Source organism: Cryptotermes secundus, unplaced genomic scaffold, assembly GCF_002891405.2.
Source record: "Cryptotermes secundus unplaced genomic scaffold, Csec_1.0 scaffold79, whole genome shotgun sequence".
Lineage (NCBI taxonomy): Eukaryota > Metazoa > Arthropoda > Insecta > Blattodea > Kalotermitidae > Cryptotermes > Cryptotermes secundus.
In genome coordinates, this window is record NW_019741974.1 from 2,848,237 (window position 1) to 2,869,771 (window position 21,535).

At 44.4% G+C, this 21,535-nt stretch overlaps 1 protein-coding gene across 5 annotated transcripts in view; it reads left to right on the top strand.

The window, feature by feature from the left end:
• LOC111872794 (tyrosine-protein phosphatase non-receptor type 13) overlaps nt 1-21,535 on the top strand; it is a 487,820-nt gene that overhangs the window by 211,132 nt on the left and 255,153 nt on the right. The gene's annotated exons all lie outside the window — the stretch shown is intronic.

Here is a 21,535-nt window from a genome sequence, read left to right on the forward strand (position 1 = left end):
CGGAGAGAACCTGCCCCAGCGCCACTTTGTCCACTACAAATCCCACTTGACCAGACCCGGGATCGAACCCGGGCCGCCACGGTGGGAAGCCAGCGACTAACCGCTTGAGCTATGGCGCGGCCCAATGTTTAGGTTTAATGTCCACTTACAATTTTTAAAATTGAATAAGTATGGTATGTGACATAAAGTCGGATGGGACCTCATTTAAACAACAAATTTTCACATTCGTGCCAGGGTTTGTTTGTAGAATTTCGACATCATTTGTGTAGTTCTCACGCATGACCTGACAATAGGCCTTTTAGGCCGAAACATGTTATGAGTGAAATAAAGAAAAATTTTCCTGTGACGGTTTCCTCTCCATTTTATTGCGACCTACTGCCTAGAAACGGTTAGCTCAGTGCCTTTCTTCAGCCGGTACACATACAAGCAAATATTTGACGTGAACAGGCAAACGTGTTATACGCCAGAAATCGCCTGGCAAACGTGTTATACGCCAGAAATCGCCTAGCTGCCGGTGCCTTGCATATTTCAACCCTAGGTCTTTAGCCGATCATCATAGTACCAGCAAGCACATCTTCACAAGAAAAAAGCGCTGGTTAGGTCTGTCCCAAGATGTTTTCGACGATATTCTGGAGTCAAATAGGGTCCGTTGATGTCATGAATCACAGCTTAAAACCAATATTCTGTTAAAACAGTAACCACGAAAGCCATGTCAGCCCGTAAGTACAAGAAAATGTCCGTTGTGAGTTACACTGGGCAGCTGGAGTAGGGGTAGTTATGGAAGTGAATGTAGTGTAGGAAATATACTGCATTCTGCAGCATTATGTCTATGTATTTACTTGCCTTAAGGGCAAGTGCCATATTTAACTCACCTTATTTTCTATGAAGCCCTTATAATCCGTGACAGTTTTTTTTATTTGGCGTGGGGTTCCATCTGTTTTTGTTTTCTTCAAAATTGTCGTGTATAAATGATCGGCTATCAGAAGAGTTTGGAAAATGCTGTTCTAATGTATTTATAGATTGTTCTTAAAGTGAAAATTTGACCGTAGGCTACTGACGATAGAAAATTACTGTGAAAACACTGTTATAAAATCGTTGGAAGAAACAGCAAAGCAATGGTTTGTTTGTAATTCACTGTTTCGTAATGTTCTCTTGATACAAGACGTGGTGAAGTGTCATCTCTTGTCCCTCGCATGCTCTTTGGTATGAGTCATTCGTTCACAGTCGCGTTTCAGTCAGTTGCCCGCGCGGTGTGATGCGCGGCAGTTGGTTGGAGAGGGAAGGTCGTGTTGGATGTGGGAGTGGTGTGTTCATACAATGTCAGTGACACAGCTGCAGTGTGTGTAGAAATGTGTGCGCATTCTATCGTAATTGCATCTAATGCGTAGATGTAGTGATCTGGGTCTCTGACCTGATTGTCAGCCGGCATGTCAGGTTCTTTTCGTGCGTAAGATTAGTACGTGCAAGATACTTACTCACATGTATGTGCAGCCATATTTTCGTCAAATACTCTGTGAAGTGTGCTATGTTTATTGAAATCCGGCCGTGAGAACTCCAGTTTTAATCAGCCTCCAGAAAGGTATGTGATACAGGATATGTTAACGAATTACAGTTTGCAACTTCTCACATATGCTTGTACTTCGCAGTTATTCTTAACTGCTGTTGCGTTCATAAAGGTAAAGCGTATATGGATCCTGTTGCTAAGCACCAAGGCACTTGGGGTATAGAGGCAATGGAGGAAAAGACCCACTCTGGCGATGAGTTGAGTGGTCAGTTGAAAGCATGAACATTTACCCTGGGAAGTTGATATTGCTAGCTGAGTCGGAGGTTGAGTAGACCCTTACGTACATGGTAAAGTTGGTGCTGACGAGAAATAATTCTGCCTTTTCTGGAAATCGAACCTCCAGCCTCCATATCGTGGCCCATCTAACTTAGTGTGGACTATCGCGTAATGTAGGACCGTGAGAATATGCTGTCCATTTTGCTGTAACTCTTTAGTATCAAAACAGAGGCTTCAAACGAGTGATTTCTAATAAGTTTAAAGTTGATATTGATATATGAAAAAGTGCGTGCCCTGAACAATATTTGGAGCTTTATGTAAACTGGCCAGTAATTTTTAAAACATTCTTTTCAGTGACAACCCAGTTACTGTGTTTTCTTCAGTCCTCAGCTTGTACTGTTTGCTACATTACTGTGTTCCTCCTTCTGCCGTTTTATCAAAATGTGGCGTTGATCTCTGGTAGATTGGCACTTTTACGTAGGTCTGTATGCCCTGTTTGTATTTGATTGGGTTTTTAATTTGTGAACATTCCGTATGATGAATAGGAAATAACCAATTTCGTCCAGGAAATTAGTCTGTATCCTCTAAAATCATTTTGAAATAACGCAGGATTTTGAGGTGCTTTTAAGGAGTGCTTCATGCTCCTGTAGTGAGCATTTATTTGCCTGATTGGACCTGCACCCATTGGCTAAGTTAGGACATGATGTCTCGTACAGGCCTACGTCAAGACATTTATAAAAACTGGAGAAAGTTAGAGAGATATAAATTATTTTTGTGCTCTTCAAAATACACCCACATGGAGTGCATCGCATGCTGTTCTGTTAAAAACTAATTTACATTAAGGTAAGTTAATGTTGTTCCTGTGCTTAACTAATTAAGCACTACGCTATGAAGACGTATGGGTAGTAGATATATAGGTCCACCATTGTTGATATCGGCACCTGTTTGAGGAGAGTGATCAGCTTCACGCCCCGGCTGCTTTACCCCAGGGGTAAGAGCCACCAATACTTAGCTGATAGAAGGTTTGGTGGACACGAGAACCGGCCCGGACGATGTGGAGAAGAGAAAAATCTTACCCCTCCTGAGACTCGAACTCTGACCCCTCGGCCGTCCAGCCCGTAGCCAGTCACTACACCGACTGCGCTCTCCTAAAAATAGCAAGTTGGCATGACTGTAATTGCCCGAATGCACGTAACGAAACTAACTTCACGGAACTGAGCCCTTCTTGAGAAACCGCCAATTCTGCAGCTACTCAAGAACTTCCCAACATTTTATGGAACCCGAAGGTTCATTACCGTGTTCACTAGAGCCCTCCACTGGTCCATATTCTGAGCCAGATCAAACCACTCCATACCACCCCATCCTGACTCTCTAAGATCCATTTTAATATTACCCACCCACTCTGTATGTGTTGGTCTTTTAGTGGTCTCTGTCCTTCTGACTTTCCCACAAAAACCCTATATGAATTCCGCCCGTTCCCCATTTGTGCTACGTGCTCTGCCCATCTCATCCACCTTCACCTGATCATTCTAATTATACTTGGAGAAGAGTACAAGTTATGAAGCTCCTCATTATGCAGTTTTCTCCAACCTCCTGTCACTTCACCTCTCTTCGGTCCAAATATTCTCCTCAACACCCTGTTCTCAAACACTCTCAGTCTATGTTCCTCCCTTAATGTCAGAGACCAAGTTTCACACCCATACAGAACCCCATACAGAACCACATGCAAAATTATAGTTTTGTATATTCTGATTTTTATGTTTTTGGACAGCAGACGAGAAGATTCCACTTGAATCAAATTTTGATTTATTACTGTCATTCCTAAATATTTGAACTGTGCGTCGTTTTCAGAGGGCCCGTTAGCTATCTTCATGTCATGATTTTGCCCTTCATTCTGGCGACGAGACAGCAACATACACGTAATCCCTACATTTTATTTCATAAATTTTCTTAAGAAGGCTAAAGCCGTTAATTCGAATTATTTTATAATCGCATTAATTAATAGGTTTGCGGATATTGGATGTGCGCAGAAGAATGGCCATACTTTATTATTGCCCAGTGAAGGAAAACTTGTAATAACTAAACGAATTTATGGGCAGAAAGCTGAAAAATATAAATTATTCGTTATTTGTTTTAGTGCTCTTGTATCTGAAAGTGACTTTACTTTTGTCAGTTTCCTCAGCCTGACTGCAGCCCTAGCATATAAATAAATTAGACTTAAGTGTTATTTCTTCCGTCATCATGTAAAGTCAAGAATTAAAATGCTGTTAGCAGCTACATAGAATAATAACCTTAAAAGGGAGCGAAACTGTAAGGGCCATATATCCGGAAGGCAGAGAGTTAAGGGGCCCATACACGTACGAGTCTGGCCCGCGAGTCCGACTCGGCTCGGGTTCCAATGAGCCAAACTCGTCCGTGTGTGGGTCGCAAAGTTGGGAGTCAGCTCATCCGTTTGTGGTGAAATTAATCCGATCCCAGCCCCCGAGTCAAGCTCGCCGAGCCAGACTCGTACGTGTATGGGCCCCTTTAGTCACGAATTTATATTGCCGTATTACGCGGACATGCCGACCACACGGGCCGCGCAGTCTAAAGCGTGAACTGTCTTCATCCGCTCGAACTCTGGGATCGTGGGTTCGAATCCCACTCAAGGCATGAATGTCTGTGTGCGTTTATTCTGTTTTTCTGTTGTTCTGTGTGTAGATAGCGGCCTTGCAACGGTCTGATCCCCCGTCCAAGAAGTCCTACCGCCTGCGGAAAGATAAAGAGACTGAAAAAGCGGCAGAAATCGAACAAAGGGCTGCAGATCCCATAGATGGAGTGACTACGCGGATAAGATTAATTTACTTGCCACTTTATCGATGGTGAGGTTGATCGCGTTGTTTTTATTCCTCGTATAGGCATTTAGATGGGAAACGGCGCGTAAGGTTTGTTCTTCTGTTGTGCTGTTTCGTATTGTGGGGCTGTGGAAGCCTGGATAACCGACACAACCTTTAGTCGAGAAGACTTTTTTAAATTTCTCGTGTTTAAATTTGTAACATATCAGTAGAACCATTACCAAGCCCTTTTTTGTGGATACCATGGTTAAATGGTTTCAGCAGTTGTTGACAGCCTCTGCAGGTTTCTGTTAGCTGAGCTTCATTCCAGAAGTGCCGTGACCAGGAACAAAAATAGTGGTACCTTCTTCCGCTTGGTTCCATGCCTAGACCATAAGGCGCGCCGACTTTACTGTCTGCCATAACGAACAGGTGTGTCTTGCGTTGTAGTTTTTAAGCTGCTGGATAGTACACACCGTCGTGATGGACAGTTCCGTATGCAGAAGGTCAGGATATCGAAACTTGACTTTGTGGGTTCAGCTCCTTTTCTGTTTTTCCTTTCTTCTTATGTTTCATAATCTTGTAGATTTAACGACACCTTCCGTCTTCTTACTGGTCTTTATATCTTCTCCCTCCGAAGAAATTTTTAAAAGACTAACAATGGGGTGCGAGATTTGCCTGTTATGGATTCCATAATGTTTATTATGGAGAGAAAGGTACTTATTTCTGTCCAATTCTCTTTATGTCCTTTCGTAGGGTTTACGGGTTGGTAACGACGCTGTATCATTGTTGAGGTTATTTGGAGTATATAGAGTTGTGGGGATATTTGGATAGGAATAGTGTGATGGCGGGACATGTGCCATAAATGAGAAATTCATTAAATATTTTGAGCGGAAAACTTAATGGAAAGAGTGAAACGCGAGACATGGGTCTAGATCGAAGTATAATATTAAAATTGACTTTTATAAGAGTCTAACAAAAAGGTTGGTCTGAGAACAGCGTTTGAACATGTTTGAATGTAAAAGTGTGAAATAATATGAGGCTGCCGAAAATTGTCCAACGAGGCGTTTCATAACTTGCATTCTCCGCCATACATTATTAGAATGATCAGGTTAAGGAGGACGAGATCGGTAGGTCATATAGTACGCATGGAAAAATAGTGCTTGTAGGGTTTTGATGGGAAATCATGAAGAAATGAGACCACTAGGAAGACCTAGACATAGATGGGAGGATAATATTACAATGGATGTTACAGTAATAGGATGGTAATTTAGTCTAGATTCATCTGGCTCCGGATAGGGACCAGTGTGAACACGGTAATGAGCCTGTAAAATGCTGGGAATGTCTTGAGTGACTTAGCTCGATGAAGGTTAGAAAAATACGGTGTTAAAAGTGGGTCTTCTACGAACGCGGAGGTAAGCATGAAAGGAGGCAGGTGAATATCGTGCCGAACTGAGTAGCCCTAGATATCAGTTGCAGAAGAAGGCTATACCGCGGTGTTGGCAGTTATTGCTGTCGGTGCTTATTCGTATTCTCCCTCGTGCCTCTATTTAGTTACTTACTTATGGAACTGAGCGGCCTCCGTAGTCTAGGGGTAACGTTCCCACCTCATGACTAAAGGTACGCGGGTCCTGGAATTTTTAAGGGCGGAAAAATTCAGGGAACAAGTCCTCCGGGAGGGACTTTAAGCCATGGGTCTCGTGTCGTAGATTTACGGCACATAAAAGATCTTCATGTCCCTAGGAGACCTCTGAGCAAAATTAGACAACAAGTTTCCCGCTCAAGTAGTTTCCAATGCTTCTGGTAGATGGGGGAAATATCAGGTACTGAGGGCCCACCTCGTTGGCTGAACGGGGCTGATAGCACGCACCAGTACCGGTAGGGTATGGCGACAGTAGAAATTAAAGGGGGACGCACAATGGACCAATAACTGGTCTAAGTACACGGGGAAACCCACCCCTCTAATAATGAATGAATACTTATGGAGCTGAGGCCTTCTGGAGGAGCTGCCAATTCTGCAGCTACTCAGGAATTTCCCAGCATTTTATGGAACCCGAAGGTTCATTACCGTGTTCACAAGAGCCATCCGCTGGTCCCTCTCCTGAGCCAGATCAATCGAATCCATACCATCCCATCATATCTCTGTAAGATCCATTTTAATATTGGCCACTCACCTACCCCTTGGTTTTCCCAGTGGTCTCTTTCCTTCTGGCTTTCCCACCAATATACCACATGCATTCCTCTTCCCCCCATTCGTGCTACATGCCCTTCCCTGCCTCTATCAGGCCTGTGTCTAAGCACGGCTAGACGGATTTTGGAGTCAACAGTTATAAAGAATCGCACGCGATGTTTTGTACGCTTTGTTATATACGTATAAATAACGTTTTGTATAACACCATAGTGTTATGGTGCATGGTGTCGTCACATGGTGTAATTATCTTCTCGCCCCGCGCCTGCACGTTTGTTGGGGGGAACGCATCTGTCAGGATGTATTCATACGCCCGAAATTGGACGCGTAAATATGTGTAGAATGGAAGTAACTGGACCAGTATGGTCCGTCTACATTCGTTGTGCCCAATGTTACACAGTTGGAGCGGGGACAGTGATGTATGGAAGTGAAAGAGGTCCAGTGAGTATCCTCACACCTGCCAGAGACTGCACTGGACTACTTGAAATATCAAATCATGACATGAGGTCACAATTCGGAATATTAAGTGATGAAATACAAGCAAATAAAACTGTGGTTACAGCATATGGAGCGAGCCGGGATAGAGCAGTCGGTATAGCGACTCCGAGATGTCGGAGTTCGAGTCCCGGTGGGATCAGAATTTTCTCTTCTCCACGTTATCCAGACCGGCCCTGGGGCTCACCCAATCTCCTATCCAATGGGTCCCGGGGACTCTTTCTCCGGCGGTAAAGCGGCAAGAGCGTGAAGCTGACCACTCACCTCCATCTAGTGCCGAGGTCAAGAAAATATGGATCTATACATCGACACCCCCATACGCCTTCATGGCGTAGTGCTTAATTAAGCACAGGGATGCGGAAAGAATTGAAGATCACGGATTGCCGAAATGCATTCTGGACTACAAACCAATAGGAAGACGGAATGTAGGAAGGTGTGAAACGACAGATGAGGCTCAACAACCTGAAGATCTATGCCTTGAATTTGCTGATGATACAGAGAATTACTGGGGTTTCGGATGTTGATGATAAATCATTACACATAAGGCGGAGGGCTCTCATGCTGAAGTGTAATCTAGAAACCAAAGCGTAGATCTAATAACACCTGGCAAGAAATGCCACCGCCTTAATGCACTCTATGATAGTGTACTGACGGATGTTCTGTAGTGCCAGAAGACAACGCAGTATACGTTTTCGGCTATTTATTCATCATTGATGTGTAATCTGTCAAGACGACAGGTCCACAGTCTCTTCCAAAACTGTTCCTCCACTTGATGCGATCTAGAGCTTTCTCCTTCAAATGAAAATATCCTCTTCTGTCCTCAAGGTCATCCAGCATCTTCTTACGTCTTCTTCCTCGTCTTGTGGTCACTTCTATCCGCCCCTCTATCTTTCCTTCAATAACTTCTTTTAGAAGGCAGTTTCTGCGTAAAACATGACCAATCCAATTAGCCTTCCGTTTTCTTATTTCGTGTAGGATATTCCTCTCTTCACTGACTCTAATTAACACTTCTTCATTTCTCACATAATCGGTCCAACTGATCTTCTCCATCCTTCTCCAACACCACATTTAGAAGCTTTCCATGTGTTTCTGATCTACTGCCCTAAGTGTCCAAATTTTAGCCCCATACAAAGCAATGGTCCAAATGTAGCATTTCACTAGTTTCTTTCTCAAATTTAAGTTTGCTGGTAAAAAGATTCTTCTTCTTGCTAAATGCAGCTTTTGCCATGGCAATCCTAGATTTAATTTCACACGTACACCTTCCATCATCTGTTAACAAGCTACCCAAATATTTAAAATAAAGGGGGTGTGGGAAATTGGCCTCGTACTGTTATTCATGCTATAATTTATAAAAAAAGAATGAAGAAATAAACCATAAGTTTTTTTCGGAATTAAACATGAACTAGACATGTTTCTCAACCAGAAAGTAGTAAAATATATGGAGTGACAATAGCATATGACAAGAGTGGCAAATTCTCTAACTCAGTTTCATTTCTGCCCGCACAAACTGCCTGAACTCAGACAGTCGCTTATTGTTTCCGCGGAGGTCCGTGATCAGTTCCGTGGCAGATCATATGGGGATCACGCACTTCAGGGTTGTGACGCCATGTAGTTCGGAGGAGTCTGACGTTTCGGAGGAACATATCGCCTCCATATCTGGTGTCGGCAAGCCAAGCAAGAAGTCAGAAGAAGCAGTTAGTAGGCTAAGAATGGTTTCTTGTTTCGCGTACACTTGACCCTGAAGCTGGAGACGATACGTACCTCCGAAACGTCAGGCTATGTCCGAAGTAGACGGCATTGCAACTCAGAAAACTTTAATCTTCATAGTCATTGCCGTGGGGACCTCAGATCCAGTACAATTTTCATGGGATTTGCGGTACACAAAGTGGCACTGGTGTAGGTAGTCTAGTTCGTCTGATCCCAATCAACCTCCCGTCGGTAATCCGTCAACATCTGTGAACACCAGTAGGCCTACTTGAGGACGCTGTACCAAAACAATAGCCTCATTACACACCCAAGAAATGGAGGCATAGTTCAGTGTGTCACGTTTTCTTTTACGTTGCCTTTTATTTTTTGAAGAGAGTAGTTAGTTATTGGAGAGGGTGGGTTTCCCCATGCACTTAGACCAGTATTGGTCCATTGTGCTTCCCTCTATGATATTCTACCAGTCTCTGTACCCTACCGATACTGGTGCGTACCATCAGTCCCAACCGAGCCAGCGACTTCGACCTCTACTGGCTTAGCGGTATCTATAATGCATCCGCCATCTATCAGAGGCGTTAGAGACTACTGTTGGGCGGGAAATGTCCTTGAATTTGGCTCAGTGACCTCCTTTGGAGATATGAGGTTCTTTTACGTGCCGTAAAGCTACGACACGGGACCCACGGCTTAAAGTACCTCCCGGAGGACTTGTTCCTTGAATTTTTCCGCCCTTAGAAATTCCACGACCTCCTCCGGGTTTGAACCCGCGTACCACGAGTCATGAGGTGGGAACGTTACCTCTAGACTACGGAGACCGCTTTTGAAGAGAGTAAATGCGTGAAGAAGTTCCGTTAACTTCCTTTGTTTTTGTATGGGCTCGAAATCAAGGGCCTGTGTCTGAAACACTTGATTCTAAGAGATTACGGAACGTTGGTCTCTAAGACAGCTCGCCACGCTTTCTGGGCTCCAGGCTCCGTGCAGGTCTTGCCAGCCTCTCAGGCCTCAGGTTCTCGACCTTTCTCCGCAACTTCCAACACTAAAATATTAAAGAGTTGTGTCTTCCAAATCACGTTACGGAAAGACCTCCTTACGTGCGAGCAGAGAGTATATAACAATTTGAAGATCTCATGGGACAGGCGTGTTTAGCCTCTTGATACCTGCCGGTAAAAATCTCCCTTTCTTAGTTACATTCCGCTTTGACGAATTGTAAATATTTAAATAGGCCCTGACAAACTTTCATTTTGAACATGAAGATACTGTTTATTTAACCTGGAAAATAGCATTTGTGTGAGTCGCAGAGGTGTCGTATACTGACGGTCGTAGGTTGCGCACTCTCTGATATTACAGGTTCGAATACCGTTTGGGGAATCGACATTTCTTGAGTTTATATAAGATACATCTTATTCTGGGCTTGTCTGCAGTGCAAGGAATGTTATCGGTGTTACCTCTGAATCAGAATTGATTTCTGAAGATAAATGAAAAAATCTGATACAGTTCCAACTGTTTCTGTCGTCACAGTTCAGTCTGGAGGCTTATTTAACATGTCCCTGCCACCGTAAGTTGTTTTTTTTTAATTCGCTTAGTGTGGGGGGGGGATAAAGCAGATACCATAAAGAAAAACACACAAACTTTAATTGACGCAAGTAAGGAGGTTGGTCTAGAAGTAAACACAAAGAAAACTAAGTATATGTTACTGTCTCGTCACCAAAATGCAGGGCAAAATCATGACATAAAGAGACGAAACAGATGTTTTGAAAATGTGGCACAGTTCAGATATTTGGGAACAACGATAACAGATCGAAACCTGCCAACAGGCGGTAAGGCCGCGCCATAGCTCAAGCGATTAGTCGCTGGTTTCCCACCGTGGCGGCCCGGGTTCGATCTCGGGTCTGGTCAAGTGGGATTTGTGGTGGACAAAGTGGCGCTGGGGCGGATTTTTCCGAGTACTTCTGTTTCCCCTGCCAATCTTCATTCCACGAAATTCTCCATCGTCATAATCACCCGGGGCAGGTAAAATAGGCGAATCAGTGGCCCCCGTGTCGAGTGGACCCAGCTGGACTCCACCCCCCACTAAGCGAAACAGGCGGTACGAAGGTAAAGCTGTCCCTATGGTTAAGTAATTAAGTGTTATGTCATAGAAGACTGGTTGTATAGGTCTATGTATTGACTTCGCCACGAGTTATAGGTGAATGGTCATCTTAACGCCCCTGCCGCTTTACCCCTGGGGTAATATCCCCCGGTACACATTGGTTAGGAAGCTGGATGGGCCTCAGAACCAGTCTGGGTAATGTGGACAGGAGGGAGGGCTGGAACTTCGACCCCCTCCTGCGTCCATCCCGTAACCAGTCTCTATACCGACTGCGCTGTCCCGGCTCACTGTTCGTAATAAGCGATTAAAATATGTAACCGAATAGTAAATAGCCTTAGCCATAATATCGATGCAGAACACCGCACAATAATACTCGTATTTCAGCTGTGGCGTCTTGTAGCGAAGGGCGGCTAATGACGTCGAAATTTCCTGGCTAGCTGTTTCTGGCGCATTGTAATTAATCACACGCATTGATGTGTTCCTGCAGATTAATGTAAGCTTGGAACGTTGTAACAGTACAGTGAAACCGACCTACATTGAAACCTGGATTAAACGGAAACCTGCCGTTATCGCAAAATGTGCATGGTCTCGTGAACATAGTGTAAACCAATGTAGAATGGGCCGCGAGTATAATAGAGGGAAGTTCTTGATGTGGAAACGGAAAAGAAAACAAGAGGCGAGTTATCTGTTTCTCTCTAGCCCGTTCATTCTCCCATGTACCCAATCCATATTCAGTTCCTTCCTCGCGCCTTTCATTTTCAGTTTTGTCTAATGCAGTTCATTCAACGGCAGTTCCTACAAAGTAATTTCTGCGGTTTCATTGTTACTGATGTCGTGTTTCTCAGTCTGGGGTTCACTTTTTTTATTGCTAGTGTGGTGGGACTAAGTCCCTTGTGCTGCGGCCACTTCTGGCCTAATGTACCAGCCCCAGATGATAGGCGAGGGGGATTGTGGAGCAATTGGTGGAATGAAGATTGGCAGGGGAAACCGAAGTACTCGGAGAAAACCTGCCCCAGCGCCACTTTGTCCACCACAAATCCCACTTGACAAGACCCAGGATCGATACCGGGCCGCTGAGGTGGGAAGCCAACGACTAACAGCTTGAGCTATGGCGCGGCGTGGGGGTTCACTTGGAATTAGTTCATAAAATTTCAGCACCAGGATTCAGCTTACGTGACAACATTGGATCTTAAACGAATCAAGTGTGGACATGTGATGGCCGAAATGAATGTTCCCTTTGCATAAAAGTAAGGGAATTTCTTGATCAACTGAACAAACATTTGCTGCCGAAAGAAGGCACGGTTGTTGCCAAGTTGTATCGACATGTGCTCAGTATAGGACCACCGCTTTTGTTCGCCCTTTAAGAAAAGAAAAAGTAAATATATCCCTGTAACAGGCCGTGGGGGCCCATAGGGTTGTGAGACGTCGAGGCTCCCACATCTTCTAGGCAATCGACTCACAGATAGCAGTAAGGCTCTCAGCCTTAAGCGCCGACCGCACTTTACCCCCAGAAATATCCGTGGTCCTCATTTCTCTTAGAGGCTGAGTCCATCTCAGGACTATAGTGCGGCTGGAAAGATTAACTGAATTGAGAAAGAAACATCCAGTGACTTCATCGGGAATCGAATCCGTGACCTTCCGGCTTCTAACATATTGCCTCAACCAACTACGCTACCGCGTGCCCCCTTGTATTCACTCGTATGGGCCTTAATTCCTGTTATGTAACTCTTGGGTTCCTTATGCTATGTTGGGTCCTGTAGTAAACTACTTCTGTCCACTTCGCATCGTGTGTGATTCCTGGGTGGAAGCAATGAACGCGGAACTTGATATAGCGTCCTTAATAACTCATGACACTGTTTATATATGAGCCTGCCCTGTTTCTGTGTTCTGCGGGCAGTATCGCGGGAATCGACGGAGAAGTTTCCCTATTAGTGGATTTAATTATGAATGTAAACAGCACCAGTAGCATCACTGCCGTAGTCGTTATCGTGACCATGATGAGGATGATGATGATCATCAAAACCAGCACCTTGGGTTAGGCTCATTGCCTGTTGCTGTTCACAGGAATTGAACTGTTCATCCTCTGCCGGATGTTTCTGTCTTTCAGATTGCATTGATATGCATGTCTGTTCCAGGTCATTCTGTCATCATTCTACCAACGAAACCGAAAAAGGGACAGTAAAGAAACTAAAAAATACTAAACTGTGTTTAATGTCATGACGTGTATACACATTTCTAATGGCCGCGCCATAGCTCAAGCGATTAGTCGCAGGCTTCCAATCTCGGCGGCCCGGGTTCGATCCCGGGTCTGGTCAAGTCGGATTTGTGGTGGACAAAGTGGCGCTGGGGCAGGTTTTCTCCGAGTACTTCGGTTTCCCCTGCCAATCTTCATTCCACCAATTGCTCCACAATCACCCTCACCTATCACCTGGGGCTGGTAGAATAGGCCAGAATTGGCCGCAGTACAAGGGGCTTAGTCCCACCCCACTAGCAATAAATAACCATTGCTAGGCAACGACTCGGTAAACACAAACTCGCGGAAGCAAACGCGCAGCAATAAGACGTCCATCGCTAGGCAATGGATAAGTAAACAAGCATCCTTAACGACAGAGGCTGTATTTTCTGCGTTGTCCGTGCGAAGTGGTTATAAAGAAGTGGCAAGCAGCATAGAATTAGTTATTGTCAGAAGTTGAGAGAGTACAGTTGAAAAGAGTTAGTTGTCGAGAATTTGGTCGAGTTTTGGAGATGTCAGTCGAAGGCGATTGAGAATAAATGTCAAGAAATAAATTAGACCGTGCTAAGAGCCCTCATGTGCGGTTTGAAGCTACAGTGAGACGGTAATAAACCCGTTGCCAGGATACGGCTAGTGAAAACTGAGAATCCTAGTGTGTGTGTGTAACAGTGAAGTGTAAAGTGTGTAGAATAGCTATAGCGCTATATTATCTGTAGTCCCGAACTGTGTAAATGTATAGGGTGCAATAAATCCAATGATCCAGTCAAAAAACTCTTCTGTAGACACCCCTACACGTGACAATAAAAAGATTTCTGTCTTTGGCATATAACGCCGTGTAAAAAAAAAAGTAAAGCTATCCCTGTAAGAGACCGTGCAGGCCCATAGGGTTGTGAGACGTCGAGGTTCCCACATAACGCCATGTGGTTAGTTGAAAATCAACCGTCGTTTCAGGGAAACATGTACTTCCATATTTAGGGTTGAGGAGTGAGACAAGCGGGAAGCTTCTTGCTGGTTTCTTGCTTGGCCTACTCTTCAACCCTGAAGCTGGAGGCGATATGTTCTGTTGAAGCGCATGTTGACTGTATATTGTTGACGCTATATCCCAGATGATGACCTCTTCAGATCAGAAAAACTACACTGTGTTTAGCAGTGAAATCCTCGGTAATTCTTCACGCAGCGTCGAGGTTATGCAGACCGATTAGTCACTTGTGTGGGTACGATTTCGATATTTTAGCGCATATATTTCGATATTTTAGGAAGTCACTTCTCTTCAGGCCTACCATGTAGCAGTGTTAAGCCTAGCAGGTCAATATCGCGTAAGATAACCGTAAAGTACGCCTAACCGTAGGCGGGTTCAGTGGTGTGGGAAAGAGGAGGAAGCATTTTCAGATTTAATGTGCTCGCGGTGGTATCAAGATTGAGGTCCTCTGGCATGTGACACCGTGTAGTTTGGTATTTGTGTTCCAACGCTTTTGGGGAACATGCTGTCTCCATCTTCATGGCAAATGTATCCTGTAGATAGAGGTAGGAAGTTCCTCCGAAACGTAGGTACCTTCTACAAATCTGCACTGCGTCACATTCTAGAAAACCGCTTTCTTTAGTTTTTTATCTGCAGTGGTCAGCGTTCCTGGCTACAGATCCAGAGGTCCGGGTTCAATTCCCGGCGCTGCCAGATTTTTCTGAGAAGTAGTGTGTCTGGAACGGGGTCCACTCAGCCTCGTGATGATAATTGAGGAGCTATTTCAGGGAAATAGCGGCTCCGGTCTAGAAGACCGGAATTAACGGCCGTGGGGATTCGTTGCGCTGACCACGCGACACCCTCTATCGCAAAAGTTGGCACTAAACTTCGCCGACAAGCGGCGGTCGCTCGGTCGGTATAGTTCGCTTGCGGACTACATGCCACGGAGCTTGTTTGTTTTTTACCCTAGCATACTCATTGAAATATTGTATCTTTTGACCATGGACACAGTTTCCTACTTTGTGTAGTCTAGACCGCTGCATGAAGTCCACAGCGTGAAATGTACGTCATAATGTTTTTTTTTGTTTTTTTGTTTTGCTTGGAATTGAGCAGTAACTGCCTAGAGGTTTTATTTAAAAGAGTTAAAATCGTGGTTATAAATTTTAACGAGATATCATGAACGCAATAAATCCACCGCCCGGACGTAAAATCATGTAGTGACGTCTTATATTCTCCGACATGGGGATCACCTTGACTCTACTAATTTTAAGAAATGTGCAGGGTGACCGAATCAGTAAGCTTCAGCAGGACGGGACATGTTACACACATGTAGATACAAGAAAGCACGATAGGGCGAATACAAAATCTTATCAGTTGTTAATGAGAAGATAAACTTCAGCAGGCCAACGCGTAAATTCTTTACTCGGCTTTGAGGTTTTGTAAGGAATTCCAGTTTATCTGATAACGCCCACGTGCTATAAGTGATTCAGTCTTCTGGCCGCAGTAAAACTGACTCAGTGCGGCTAGCTTTATGCCAACCGCAACGAAGAAACAAACAGTCTGAAGGAAGTGTCACACTGCCCGCTGGTTGGTTCTTCCGCATAACTCGAGGTAATTTCCAACCTCTTCCTCTTTTTCATGTTACGGCACGGATCGCATAGAAAACGACGCCACCAACAATTCTTTGTTGTCGCGGGGACATATTTACCGAGCTGTCACCTAGCAGCGGTTGGGGGATATGCAGACAGACCCACAAACACACGCTTCCAACAATTCTTCTGTTGAAGAGTACACTGTCTTCTGTGATATAGCGGCGTGCAGTACGTTGAAAGTTGACCAACCTTTCGGAGGAATATGTCGCCCATCTTCAGGATAAAATAATAAGCCGAGCAAAATACCAGCGTGCTCGGTTTATTTTTCGAAGCTGAAGATGGAGGCGATATGTTGCTCTGAAACGTCGGTTGACTTTTAATGGACTACACGGCGTTATATCGCAGAAGGTAGTACTCTTCATAACCACCGTTCTGAGAACCTCCGATCCTACAATTCTTCTGTTGTTACGTGCAATCATTGCCGCGGGAATGTTTACCGAGCCGTTGCCTAGCAATGAAATGGGGTACATTTTACCGAGGCATTTTCTAGCAGCGAGAAGGGATACACATATAGGCAGACAGGCTGATACGAAGGATTTATGAAGTACGTTGTTGAGATGGGTTCAGATGCCAAGATGTACACACCTAGTTTCACAAAAACTGGCTCCGACATTCAGAAGGTATTGGGGGGGGGGTTAGAAGCATACAGACAGCACGTAGACCGTTAAAGCCTACTTTAATTTTCTTGAAAATAAGGAAAATAGTTTAAAAGAGTGAACCAAGTTTAGCTGGCTGAAAACGGTTCAAGTGTTGGCTTGTGGTGACGATTATGATCCTCCAAGTTCCATAACTGGAAATTTATCGCTCCACTGAATAACTGTAGCTGTTCGTGGTAAACATATACTGTGATATTAATGATTGTATCGATTATCAAGGATCATGTCTGCTCAAGAAAGCTGTTGGCTTATTCTTGGGTCCCCGTTTGGCCCGCCCTATGTTGGAGAGCGGAGGTGGAGGGATATTCCCTGGTAGTAAGAAGAAACGAGGCATTCTCATCACGAGTAGCCTTCGTTTTTCTAAGGGTTTCCTTCCAGTCTTGGAAATATGATCGAAACGCGCTGAAGGGTTTCATACTCAAATCTGTTTCTGTCAGTCTGTTGACATTTAGGGGCAATACTGTAGGGAAATAACAGAGTCCCTGATACACAGAATTATTGGGGTTTTGGACTTTTTCCGTCGTCCGGAATTCTAGGTAATAGAGGACACTCTAGGTAATATAAGACACGACGTTTCGGAAACTGGATCTGTTTCCGTCTTCCGGTGAGAAAGGAAGACACCTACTCAGTTGGGTCCCTTAGAAAGAGCTAATCTTAATCATCTTTCTCACCTGAAGACGGAAACAGATCCAGTTTCCGAAATGTCGTGTTCTCTGTTACCTAGAATTCCAGACGATGGAAAAAGTCCAAAACCCCAGTAATTCTGTGTGTCATCCACCATTGTCAGAACCCTTTAGAAAATACAGAGCATTGATGTTAGTGGAAATTCAGAACATGATTACTGGGCTGAATATTTTTAAATTGAATATTCTTTACTTTTACGGTTTGGGCGCTCTTTCTCCAGAATTCTGAAATGCTTATCTGCATTTAGGGATTTACGACGATAGGATTCATTGGCTGTGGAATGGACTCAAGATTCTTACGACAAGAGAACAGAGAAAAATACCGAGAAACACCTTCGGCATCGAGCGGGTTGGCAAAGCTGTAACGCGTCGAATTCGAATTTGAGAGGTAGCCTGTAAAGTACTGCTACGGTTTCCTTTTTTCTCCAGTCCCTTTCATTAATGATTATATGTGCTTTCAAGTTTGCCAGCGCTCCATCCCACCACACCCCTCTCTTCTCATTCATAACCATCCCGTCCTGTCATTAGTACACTCAGATAAAGTAATTCAGCTACCAATGTCGCCGAACTTGTAATGCTTTTGAGTCATATTCGGGAGCTGCTCGACTGAAATGTAGGCCTCAACACCGGTTCTCGTGATTGAGATTTTTCGTGATTTTCCTCGCTCCCTTCCTACAGATCTCATCGTTCAGTCATCCCACCATTAGACGCTATATAGTCTACAGTCCATTCGCGGAGACGAGAGAGTCCTCGTAAACAAATGCACGCGGTGTCTCCTTCGCTCTTTGAATGAAAACATGCAGCGATCACGTGATGCGTGTATCATTGCAGGGGCGTCCAAAGTTCACTCTTCAGTCTGAATGCAGGTTAACGTGCGTCCGAATGCAGTGAGTACGCTGAGTAACTGCGCGCTTTGTCCACTCCTTGCTGTCAGCTGTGGCGACTCGGGGCTTGCTTTGTTTACGCTGACTGTCTCGTCTCCGCGAATGGACTACAGCTGCTAACAGCGTCGTAAAAAATAACGCACAGAAAATAACAGATTGCTTTACAGAATGCTAGCACCAATATTTATGAGATGGTCAGGGAATGTAAATGTATATAGTTTATTGGTGGGAAAGCCAGGAGGAAAGAGACCACTGGGGAGACCAAGACGTAGGCGGGTGGACAGTATTAAAATGGATCTTGTAGGGATAGGATGGGATGGTATGGATTGGAGTGATGTAACTCAGGATAGGGACCAGTGGAGGGCTATTGTGAACACGGTAATGAAACTTTGGGTTCCATAAAATGTTTGGAAGTTCTTGAGTAGCTGCACAACTGGTGTCTTCTCAAGAAGGGCTCAGCTCCATGAGTCAGTGAGTGAGTGAGTGAGTGAGTGAGCACCAACAATTACTTTACTGAAACTATATGCCGGTGTATTTAATTAGGGCGAGGGTGTGTAGTGGTGTTTATACAGATCATGTTTCCGTACTGCGCCCAAATGGAACTCCAGCCCAAATTGCTGGGTGTGGCAACTGTTAAATGCTGACGGTTGTATTGGATCGGGCGGAGGGAACCCTTTATACGTGATAAATTGCGCGAGTATTTCTATAACAGTTGTTGTCTTCATGTCTGTCCTTTATCCTCGAAATATAGAAGACTGTAGCATGTCCGTGTAGTATATCTATGGAGTACGGCTGCTGGTACCTAGATCCATTTTAATATTGGACACCCACATACGTCTTGGTCTTCCAAGCCGTCTCTTTCCTTCTGGTTATCCCACCAATATCCTATATGCATTCCTCTTCTCCCCCATTCGTGCTACATGCCCTACCCACATCATCCTGCTTGACTTGATCATGCTAATTATACTTGGCGAACAGTACAAGTTATGAAGCTCCTCATGCAGCTTCTTAAACTACTACTACTGGAACAAAAAGTCTAAAGACTACGCCCACCGGTGTGTCCCTGAATCTGGTGTCTTGAGCACATTGTTGTTGCACCCATATCAGTACTTACACTAGCGTGCACTTTCACTGCACTAGTTCAAACGGCTTGAGTCTCTTGAGGCTTCTCACTGTCCTCTTGTCAAGAAGCTGTATCGCTTCCACGTTGCTGTGGTGGTCAAGCCGATCTTCGTGCTTCTTAGCTGTCCTCTCTTTGTCAAGAAGCTGTATCGCTTCCACGTTGCTGTGGTGGTCAAGCCGATCTTCGTGCTTCTTAGCTATACTTTTAATTTTGGCAGTGACCTTCCTAATGCCAGATCCCTCTGGATGTCGATATTACGGGCGTTCCAAGGGACATTTACTGTTCCCCTCAGCACTTTGTAACCTTTGGATGTTACTCTTACTGGCACAACCCCACAGCTGAATTCCATAAGTCCAGACCGGTTTTATGTCCTGGTTGTGTACTGATATTTTGTTTTGTGTTGATAGCCGGGACGTCCTACCCAAGAGCCACTTCGTTTTCCTGTATTTGATGTTAAGTTCTTCTGTCTTTCATCGCAGTTTGGCGTCAAGCGTCATTCCTAAATACTTTGCCATGTTCGAATGAGGTATTTGTTTACCGTTGATTGTTACGTGGATATAGCATACTTTTCGATTGGTAAAATTCACATGAACTGATTTAATCTCGTTCAGTATGACGCTCCACTGCTTGGTCCAGGATGCTTGAGATGCCAGGATGCTTGAAATGCGAAGGAGGAATTCGTCTCATGTGACATGAAACTGGACACTAACCTGACGATATAGATAGCCCAAAATATTGCCTAATTTACTATAGTTTAAAACAATTTTCTGTCAGTTTTGCTGTTTTCGGGACAACAAAAAATGAATTTTCGTGATTTTCTTTTTGTTTCATGACTCCAGAGCCATTGAATTCACTTTACTCAGGTTTTTATTAGGATTATACCTGACTTCCACATCCTTCCCGCGTGTTTGGGCCGTTTATAAAACAGCATCAGACGCCGGAAGTCACGAATTTAAAATATAGAAACAAAGCAGCCGTGTCCTAACATGTCCCTTATTCACAACATCGCCGTGGCCTTTATGATTCCAATTCTTGGGGAAGCCAGTATTCGAAGCTGGGTGGGGGCGGCAGAGAGTTTGCTTACACACTTGTATCTAAGCGATGTAAAACTCTTTCCAGTATTTTTAAAAATACATGCTATATTGCCTTTTGTTAAATTATGATTTTTCCTTTAAAAAGTTTGAGAAGGGTGATGCATATCCCCCGCCGGTGCCCATACTCTTATTGTGTAATATTGCGTTGCCCTGAACTAAGAAAACATTTCTTGTCCTCATGTTCACGTCTGTGTTGACAGCCGATTCGATGAAGACGTCAGACAGCCACAGGCACCGACACGTCGAAATGTTCCTCCGAACTGTGCTTGTCGTCGACCCGTGTCGGTGACTTACCAAGTAAACGTATTCGTTAAATTACACATGAGAATATTTTATCGGTACGCTGATGGTCCGTTCCTTGTCGGTATCGTTACGTGTACTGTCAGTGAGCCTTGCTGAAGAGTGGTCGGAATAACCCGGTGAAGCCCGGGAAATAAAGCTCAGAGAAAGGAGGGTAAATTTTGGATACAGAAAACGACTTCCTGCTGCTCCTTTATTCGTCCGTTTCTCTTCGTCTGCCTGCTCACTTGTCTAGTAGTAGCATTGCAAATGAAGCCTCTGAACATACGTCACACGCTTGTATGGAGTTCAGAACGTTCACTGATTACACTAGGGGGCACTTTACTGTCTGCAGCGTACAGTGCATTGTTCAAGTGATTCAAATTGGCTTGAAAAAATCATGTCGGACAATCTAGAATTCCATTCGCCAACACGGAGTCTTTTAAAAAGTATATTTTTCCTTGTTATTAGTTAATCACCACTCCATGAAGACACATGGGGAGTCTAGGTATAGCCCCACCATTCTTGACCTCGGCACTAGATGGAGGTGAGTATTCAGCTTCATGCCCCAGCCGCTTTCCCCCGAAGGAAATAGCAGCATTCCCATTAGATACGAGGATGGGTGGGCCCCAGAGCCGGACTGAACGCTGTGGAAAGGAGAAATCTCTTGCCCCCGCTGGGAACCGAACTGCCAATTCCTCGCTCGTCCAGCCCGTAGCCCATCGCTATGCCGAGTGAGCTATCCCAAAGTCTTCAGAAATGGCCGCCGCTACTACCAGCATCAGCACAGCTGTTACTGTTTTGTTCTATGGTCCAAACAGAAGTGAATGGTGCCGTAACACAGAATGTTTTTTTTTATTGTTTATCTTATTCTTGTTGTTATTATTGCTACAGCCTATTACTATTC